The 9,680-nt window shown below is 38.3% G+C and overlaps 1 long non-coding RNA gene across 1 annotated transcript in view; it reads left to right on the forward strand.

The window, feature by feature from the left end:
* Positions 1-2,525, forward strand: part of LOC131932654 (uncharacterized) — a 3,205-nt gene extending 680 nt beyond the window's left edge. Inside the window, exons 2-4 of the long non-coding RNA XR_009384651.1 lie at positions 945-1,032; positions 1,509-1,603; positions 2,248-2,525. This is a non-coding gene — a long non-coding RNA (uncharacterized LOC131932654). The remainder of the gene's footprint in view (positions 1-944; positions 1,033-1,508; positions 1,604-2,247) is intronic.
* The last annotated feature ends 7,155 nt before the right edge of the window (positions 2,526-9,680 follow it).

Here is a 9,680-nt window from a genome sequence, read left to right on the forward strand (position 1 = left end):
GTTTGTCTGCAAGTAGTGTTTATTTAACGAAGCATAACAAAAGTCGTTCAACTAGAGACAAGCAGTGATTCTCGACCTTTTTGGAGGTACCGAACCCCACTAGTTTCATTAGTTCATTCGCCGAAACTTTCTTAATAGTTCTATCGTCCGCACTGACGAAATCAGAGTTTCTTCCAGGCATCTCTTCGCCCCTCCCCCTTACCCGAAGAAAGTCTACCGCCCCCCCCCCCCCTTCTCCTCCCGAACAAAATGGAATTTATCTAGACAATATATGCTTTTAACAGTGACCGCCCCCCCCCCCCCCCCCCCCCGAAATTTTCAAGTCCACCCCTGGAGAAAAAAGTCTGGAAGAAACACTGGACAAAATTCGAACGTGAATCTTAGGAGTCGGCTGTGTCTCTTGACCTCTGTTGAACTTCTGAGACTGACTCACCGAACCCCTGGGGTTCGATCGAACCCAGGTTAAGAATTACCAGGTTAAGAATTACTGGACTAGAGGCTAATTTAAACCAATTCTGGTATATCAACTCACGTTAAGGAAATTGTAGGCGGTTGGGCATATTGCTGACCACACTATCCTTTCATATGCCGCGCCGCGGTCAAGACACGTGAACTCTACTTCTTCTGCCCTATGGATCATTAGGTTTTAAAGGGAGATGTATTTTTACTGGTCTGTCAATATACTTAACATGAAGTAATAATCCACCAACATGAACTTTGTGGTATATCACTATATTTAGCCAACAACTAACAATCCACACAAAACATGAACTTTGATTTAATGCTCTCTTGTAATTAGAGCCTGGTGAAATCTCTACTGAAGAAAACAATAACAAATATAATTGTTTAAATAAAATCACAAGCTTTCAAACATTACGCTAATATAAAAACAAGTTTCTAACTATTTCTCTTAAAGCTGATTTTTTTTGTTTCAACTTTCATAGAAAATGCTCGTCCAAGTATCGTTAGTTATCGCGAGTCTTGTTGCTTTTAACGGCATCACCACAGAGGGCGCTGTGTCTATAGGAGTAGGTAAGAATGTGTGCGTTTGTCCCATGTAAACAGATCTAAAAATACAGAAATTATATCTATATAAAATATATGAGAATATTACTAGTTAAAATATACTATTTGAGCATCCATTTCTGCATTTAGAATGTTATACCCCAAAATTCGAACAGCAAGAATTTTGTTTTGCTAAGGATTATGAAAACCAGCTTACATTCTGGCTAGCTCTACGTGTATTATACCATTCACAAATCAACACTTCTGTCTTCTGTATTTTGTAATTTAACTTTCAGACAGATTTATATTTACCGTTTTTAATTGTATATAAAAGGTCGCTTGTAAATTAATCGTAACGGTAAATTTTACTACAGATTTAAACGTAATATTTTTTTTAAACGCGTCACCAATCGATAATTGATTCAACCGGTAAATTTTAGAACAGCTTTGAGAGTATTTTTTTTTTAAATGCATCAATGAACTTTCTAGAATCAATTCCACAGGTGAATGTCCAGATGGTCACAAACCTGGAGAGTCCTGGTACCCCTGCAGGATGCCAGAAATGTGACTGCCATGAGAACCGATACACCTGTTACACGTGAGTCTTTAATTGGTTTTACTGGCATATTTTAAGTGTACCTGCTCTGTCCCAGGCTTGGATCTTGCATTTCCAATGCGCAATCATCCTATGGTCTATTAGGACTACTAAGCCATACTTTACTTATTTGATAGAGTCAGTAATTCAATAATGTCCGCTACACAGAACATCCAAGTCGAGGTGTATCCTATAGAGGTTCATCTAATGTGTTTCTTATTCTTTCATCACACGCGAATGGCAATGGAATATATTCACACAATAAGTGTGTTATACTTGTGTGTCTGTCAGTGTGCGTAATATATATATATATATATATATATATATATATATATATATATATATATATATATATATATATATATATATATATATATATTCATGTATATGCACGGATGTTAGGTGCAAACTTCGCCCCTTTGTGTCCTTTTAAGTAAGTAAAGGTCCCTTTTTCAAACCAAGCGGTCCATGGGGCAACTGAAGTTCACCTGTTTTAGAGCTGGGCGGACTCAGGAACAATCTACTGTCTTGAACCCGAATTCAAACTCAGGACTTTCGGGTTAAGTCTAGCGCTCTACCGCTAGGCCACCACCGTCCCATTCCCTTTGAGTAGCAACTACAACCATTCAACCCTTTACCCCCCACAGCTGTGGCGTGTACGCCCTAGAGCTCAACACGACAGTGTGCTACCACTACAGGGATGAAAGCAAACCTTACCCAGACTGCTGTACGCCCATCACCAAGTGCCAGGGAGACGAAGGCTTCGATGCCAGCATGCTACAGATCGTTGGGAAATAGACCTGTGACCTCTCCTGTCAAGGGAAATAGACCTGTGACCTCACCTGTCAAGGGAAATAGACCTGTGACCTCACCTGTCAAGGGAAAACGTTGGTTGGGGAATAGGTCATACCTGTGATCCGGAGAAAAAAAAATATTTTTTTTTAACTGACAAGATATTGATTAAAGTAAAAAGACAAATATTTTGTTTGATTATAGTGAAAAGCCCCAAATATTTTGTTTGAATAAAATGAAAATCAACAAATATTTTGTTTGAGGTTTCTTCCTATTCCGGCTTAGTGTGATGAAACGAGATATATTTTGTGTTCACGACTTTGGGCCCGCGGGCCTCTTCCTGTTAAAATAGTTGATAAGTTAGGTAACAATTAATTTTGAACTTATAGGTTTGAGTTATGACCGGGGTTAGGATTAAGAATTATAAGGTTTCACCATATGACCTGAAGGGCAAGGAGGGGGAGGGGTGGGGGGGGGGGGCGGAAGAGGATGGTCTGAGGGAAAAACCGTTTACTAAACCACCTGTCATTTTTAAAACTCAAACGCGGGCTTTATAGGGAAGCCCTCTTCAATTTACACCCTAATTGTGCACTTAATTTTAATTTAATCACTAACAAATGTGTATCATCATTATGATCCTTCGTTATGGAGCATAGGGCTGGAACCACAAAATGTCTTCGTACTCGGTTTTGGGGCGATTCTTCCAAATTTGGCCCACGAAATTCTGGCTGCTTCTTCTTCATAGACATCTAATCGTTTGTATCAATCGGTAAATAATCCTCAATCGATGGCGGATTTTAGCTGGGGGGGGGGGGGGGGGCTGACAAAGCAGGAGTCCAGGGCCCTCATTTTTAAGAGCCCCCACATAATCCTTTACTTACATGTTTTACTGGTTATTATTATTTATTGGGCTTTAAATGTTTGAATCAATCAAATCGTGTGGATAGCTTCACTATCCCCTACTCGAAAAGGCTGAGAAACGCATTGCGTACTCATACTCAGGGACAGAAATCGATATTTTCGTACTACATATCACAGATTCAACCAACTGTCTATTGGACTTCTCGTATGCTGGAGACAAATACATGTTTTTAATTTTTTAAAAAAATAATGGTTAATTAACTCCCAAAAAAGCAGCTTTTACAATTTAAATGCATGGATCGTAAAAGAGGAATTTAAGCATAAGAGGCGTGCAGCATCACACGGAATAAATAATTCCGTATAAATTAAACTACCAGTACTCCGGGGTCGAACCATTGTTCTTGGACTGATTCATTTGTATGTAACCTGGTATAAAACCTGGTGTATTAAAGTGATTTATAATAAACTTAAGTAATATTTACAGTTGAATGTTTTCTGTTCGATAAATAGCACTTGAATAATAAGACTTGACTGGTTTGAATGAATAACATGTGTTTTAGTTCATTCTAGTGCACATTAAACAAACTAAAATTCAATTCTTTTCCATATCTTATTTTAAAATATAATATTAAGTGGTTATTTTTCTTTATCAGTATCTTTAATGTCCATGTCTTGCAAGTAAACTTTCTTATTCCAGTTGCTTCAATAATTTGCAGTCCTTTTCTTCACTCTTACCGAGGTAAGCGCAAAATTGAAAACTAATATAAGTGGCTTAATTGTAACAATTGACGTCTGCAGCCTTTAATAGTAATACACTTTGCGCAAAAACGTTTATACCATTCGAATTTTCCATAATGTTTTCTAATAAACCGGGAGTGATCTCCCCTTAAACTTTCTCGGATATTCTAATATAAAACTACGAGGGATGGCAACTCAGGACATTGACAATATTTGTAATCCATTTTTAATTAAACTTTTTATAATAGAACTAGGCGGTCGCCTAGGGCGCAATCCCTAGAGGAGCGCAAAAGGTTTAATCGCTATTATCAAACAGTACCTAATAATTAATAGCTTTTATAACGGAGTAGCGATCTATTTTGGCACCCAGGACGAACTATCAATTTTGCATCCCACCCCAAAATTAGGTCCATATAGGCCAGGGGTTCCCAACCTTTTTTTTTACTCTAGAGCACATTCTAAAATATCGGTAGGGTGGCGGGCACCACCTATTTTAAATCGACAAACTCCTTCCATAACTTGTCATTTTCCCATAATTTATTTTCTTATTTTCTTATAGACATAATGTATTAATAAATAATAAACAAAAATATTTCAAAATAATAAAATTATTTGGCATTTTTTTTTTCAATTTGCATACACACAGTGAAATGTATTTACAAAACGTAAAGAAAGTAAACAAAACACATAAATACAAAAGAAAACATTTAATTAAAAAATATAATAAAGTCAATGTGATCTTTGGCATTGCATTTCATTGGCCAGAGCTTCATAATTAGGAGCGTATGACAATAATCCTGTGAGCAGACAATCATAAAGATGCTCATCGGTGAGTCGAGATATAGGCCTATATCTTGATTTTATTAAGTTCATGTTTGAAAACAATGATTCGCATAAATATGTCGAACTGAAAAATGATTCAAATGGCACTAGCCGTTCCAGGCTAGCGTAAGTAGTGCAGTCTGGCTCGCCGCTAGACAAGTTGGGACAAGTATCGAACATATTTAATAAACCTAGGCAGTCAAAAAAAAATTAAAACTGTAACAAATGAATAAAAATAAATCGTATTTTAAAATAATGTTTATGAAAAAAATTCTGTCTCTGTCGAATAGTGAGAGGCGGGCACATATGAATCGTTCAGCGGGCGCCATGGCGCCCGCGGGCACAGGGTTGGGAACCCCTGATATAGGCCTATATTTATTCGCGATGGTGAAAATGCAACCCCCACCTCACTAATTTTGAAAGGTCGGGGCGCTTTTTACCAGTCACTTTGCCTTTTTAATTTGGTGTCACATAATTGATGTAGAAAACGATTAAATAAGTTCGTTTTTTAAATTTCGAACATTTCAAACGGTTATTTAATTTTAATAGGGCTTGTAAGTCTCGTTTTCTATGACTTTGAATTAGAAATCTGTCTTGGTGAACAACAGAGTTTTGTATGACTGGGTGTTCAAAGTATTGTACTTGTTTGGTAAGTTTTGATGAATCGTTTAGATTTGGGAGTAACGGCGGAAGGCTGTTGCTGATATTGTTTCGTAGGTGTAAAGTATAGAAGTGTTAAAGTATCATAATTTTTATTCGGCTGTTTTATAGTTGAAGGTCTAGTGGAATCTGATTGGTAATAGAGAAATGAGAATGCAGGTGATAAAGTATCGTAGTTCTTGAGTTCGGGAGTATCGATTTATGTGGTATTAAGGTATTGAATTATATTGTACGAGCCGGCCCGCGGCATAACATACGCCGCTATTTAGTTGTTTCTAATTTTCAATAATTCATAATTTGTGAATTCAACAGTACCAACGCTGACACTGAAAATATTTCTTTAAAACACTATAAGTAGCTCGTTAAGGACCATAACCCCCCCCCTCCCCCTCCCCCCCCCCCCATACGTTTAAAATCGTTGGCTCTGCTTGTAAACATTTAGAGTGAACACAGCTCACTAAAACCATGTAGGGGTGGGGAGGTAGGGAGAGCGTTTGCAGCTTGTTTTCTAACGGCTCGAAGAAGAGAATTATATATATAGATATTGACTGTTACAGTGTAGTAGTTAGGGTAGCCAGATACCTTTTCCGAAAATACTGGACACCTTTCCATCCTTCCCTTCTCAGGTATGCCGCAAAGCAGAAGAAGGGGGGTAACAGAGTATTATTCATATACTTGTCCAGTATTTATATTTATTTTATCCTGGACAGTCTGCTCAAATACTGGACTGTCCAGTTCAAACTGGACACCTGGCAACCCTAACAGTAGTAGGTCCAGTTAAATCGTTGTTGATTAAGAGTACCGTTTGTAGAGCTTGGTGAAGTTAAACGAGTTGGTGTCGTAGTTCTGGAGGATCGAGTCTAGTTATGCTTGATATGTGTTGTAAATGTAGTAGAGTAGGCCTATATCGAGTAGTCGAGTTTATCGTAAGTTAGATGATTTCAATTCAGTGCGGAACACACTACAGAGAAAGGTAGGCATCCTCTGGTTGAAAAATATTTAGTTTTTTAACAATCTATATTACCACTCTTAAAGTATTAATATATAACGAGAAAAATGGCCCGTTGAGGAAGGATACACCGGGCGCTAGGTTGATAGTGCTGTCTCTTTTCTCTAAACTAAAACCAACCCACCCCCCCCCCCAAAACACACCACCCCCCCACCCCCAACACCCCCCCCACCCCCCCCAAAAAACATGTCTACCGTCCCATTCAACGAAATATAATTATATACTTTTTCCAGTGTCCGCCCCCTCCCAGAAAATTCTACACCCGCCCCCGAAAATTTCAAGTACCCCCACCCCTCTCCGGGGAGGAAAAAGTCTAAATTAAACCCCCCACTCACCCCACCCCCCCCCCCCCCCCACACCCCCCCCCCCCCCACCCCCCCACCCACCCCCCTAAAAAAAACATGTCTACCGTCCCATTCAACGAAATATAATTATATACTTTTTTCCAGTGTCCGCCCCCTCCCCGAAAATTCTACACCCGCCCCCGAAAATTTCAAGTACCCCCCACCCCTCTCCGGGGAGGAAAAAGTCTAAATTAAAACCACCCCCCACTCACCCCCCCCCCCCCCCCCACACACACACACCCCACCCCCCACCCACCCCCTCTAAAAGAAAAACATGTCTACCGTCCCATTCAACGAAATATAATTATATACTTTTTCCAGTGTCCGCCCCCTCCCCGAAAATTCTACACCCGCCCCCGAAAATTCCAAGTACCCCCACCCCTCTCCGGGGAGGAAAAGTCTGAAAGAAACACTGGTGTCGCGCTTAGCCACTACCCGAAGAATTGCATTAAAGAAATTGCAAGAAAACCACTTTTTAGATTAGACACATTAATTAGGCGGCAATTTTATTATAGAGTATCGATGAAGAAATTTCTTTTGAGTTGGGGAGGGGGGGGGGGGCTCAGACGTTCTTACGCGTGGGGTGGGGCTTCGCCCCTACCCGAAGAATTGTATGCAAGAAACTCTTCACGCAAACCATTTAGATTAGACAACATTTCCTTTTTATTCAATGTTTACGCGATAATCAATGACGTCATTATATTACTGTGTGCACTTTCCGCCTTGAGATTATTTTCAACTCTATGCTAAATGTGTCGACGTCATACTTCGTTTTTCGAAATACTATGCATGTTTTTAATTTCCTTGTGTTTTCTCTAGAGCGTTCTTGTCAGACAGAGCGTTCTTGTCAGATAGATACATAGATACACAGACAGCGAAACTATTAGTATTAATATTAAATAGGATGGAATTTATATTTATATCTAACCGTGAACTTTTTGGTATTTCAAATTATATATATTTTTTTTATATTTACTCAATAAATCCAGCAATGTCTAAAACAGTTACCCGTTTGATTGTTTGAAAGCATCCCTTTAGGGGATCCAAAATTTTATATGTAACAAATATACAACATCGCAATAAAAAAATTAATGCATCGAAGCTGAATAGAAGTATGTTATAATAAAGCTACCGTTTTTAGAGATTCAAACAGAACCTACAGTTAAGTATTCAATAGGTAAAATATATTGTTTTCACAAGGTTACATAGAAAATACAAAAGATTCATTATAATTATTAAGTAATGAAATTTACAGTGTTTTATTGTGTTTTTCAGGCATGACTTAGTTACACTTGGTTATTTTAGCGATCCTTGAGAAAATTATTTCCCTTGAATAAAATTTTGGTATTTGCATTTTCAAATGGGAGATAATTCGTTGCTTATCTTTACATTCATTTCAAATTCCTGCGCCTTAGGTTTGCCGCTTATTATTTTACCATGCATGCTGCCCAGCTTCGCTTAGGCTTTCGAAAACATTGAGAATTTGAATGCTTAATTAATTCGCCCGAGGGTCGGTCTACGACCTCAGGAGTTATGAAGAGGTTCCTACGTGGACATTTTTTTTCGATTTATAGCTCATATAAGCCGCCAGTCAGTCGAGGTCAGTTTTGACCCCCTCATCATAGACTTTTCGGCCAACCGGCCCCCGTGTTCTGTCGCCCCAAGGCTAGATCCTGCCAAATTAGAAGTGCCTGCGGCGCCGGGAAGTGCCCTATCGGGCACCCGACAACTTTGCTTTATATATTATAGAGATTAGCAAATTGCATAGATAAACAAAGATTTCAATAAAGTAATCAAGGCCTGAAATACTTTAGTATAGAAATATATTATTTGAATAGATTCTAGATCTAGGTAGGGCCTACATCGGTGTAAGTCTAGTTTTTCCGTAGATCTAGATCATCTAGATCTAGATCTAGAATCTCTAGATCAGTGTTTCTTCCAGACTTTTTTCTCCGGGGGGGGCACTTGAAATTTTCGGGGGGGCGGTAAACTTTCTTCGGGGGGGGCGGACACTGTTAAAAGTATATATTTTCTATATAAATTATATAAATTTCATTTCGTTCGGGGGGGGCGGTAAAAAATTTTCGGGGGGGCTTCGCCCCCCCGAAGAGATGCCTGGAAGAAACTCTGCTCTAGATCTAGATGATCTAGAATCTCTAGATCTAGATGATCTAGAATATCTAGATGATCTAGAATATCTAGATCTAGAATATCTAGATCTAGAATCCCAATAGAATTTTTTTTCAAGTTAAGCCAGAGCAAAATTGTATTGTATAAATTTTATAGCGTACGTAGATCTAAATCAAATTTGAATGAAATAGTTCATTTCTTTTTATTCTAAACACGGCAGATGACGTCATTAGTTAATGTATAAACATTAGTGACGTCACTGTTTTGTGCATTCTTTTTCACAACTATAAACGCTTTTCCTGTTGCATAATTAAAACAGTTTCTCTACATTCGAATACGCCTTTATTTTTTTTTCTTCTTTAAATAAAATTGTGGTTATACATTTAAAACATCTAACATATTATTTTCAACAAAAGTCCGTATAAAGGTATCCATATATCGCTGCCGATTCTGACGTGATATCCGGCGAAAATATTTTGCGGACAGACAGAGAGAGAGAAGTGCGCACATAGTCTATTATATATTAGGATGGAATCTCGTAAAAAAAAAAGAATTGCACACTAAGTGAACGCTTAATAAAATGTGCATAATAGTGCATTATTAGTACTTTATAAATTTACGTGCGTTTTTTTGAGAAATCGGAAATAGCGTAAATTAGTACTTCTGGTCAACGGAAATTACTCAAAATTTGACAGAAGGTAGAGAATTAGATCTTTTACTTACA

The sequence above is a fragment of the Physella acuta genome, unplaced genomic scaffold, assembly GCF_028476545.2.
Source record: "Physella acuta isolate Inbredline_101_S28 unplaced genomic scaffold, ASM2847654v3 ptg002245l, whole genome shotgun sequence".
NCBI classification, from domain to species: Eukaryota; Metazoa; Mollusca; class Gastropoda; family Physidae; genus Physella; species Physella acuta.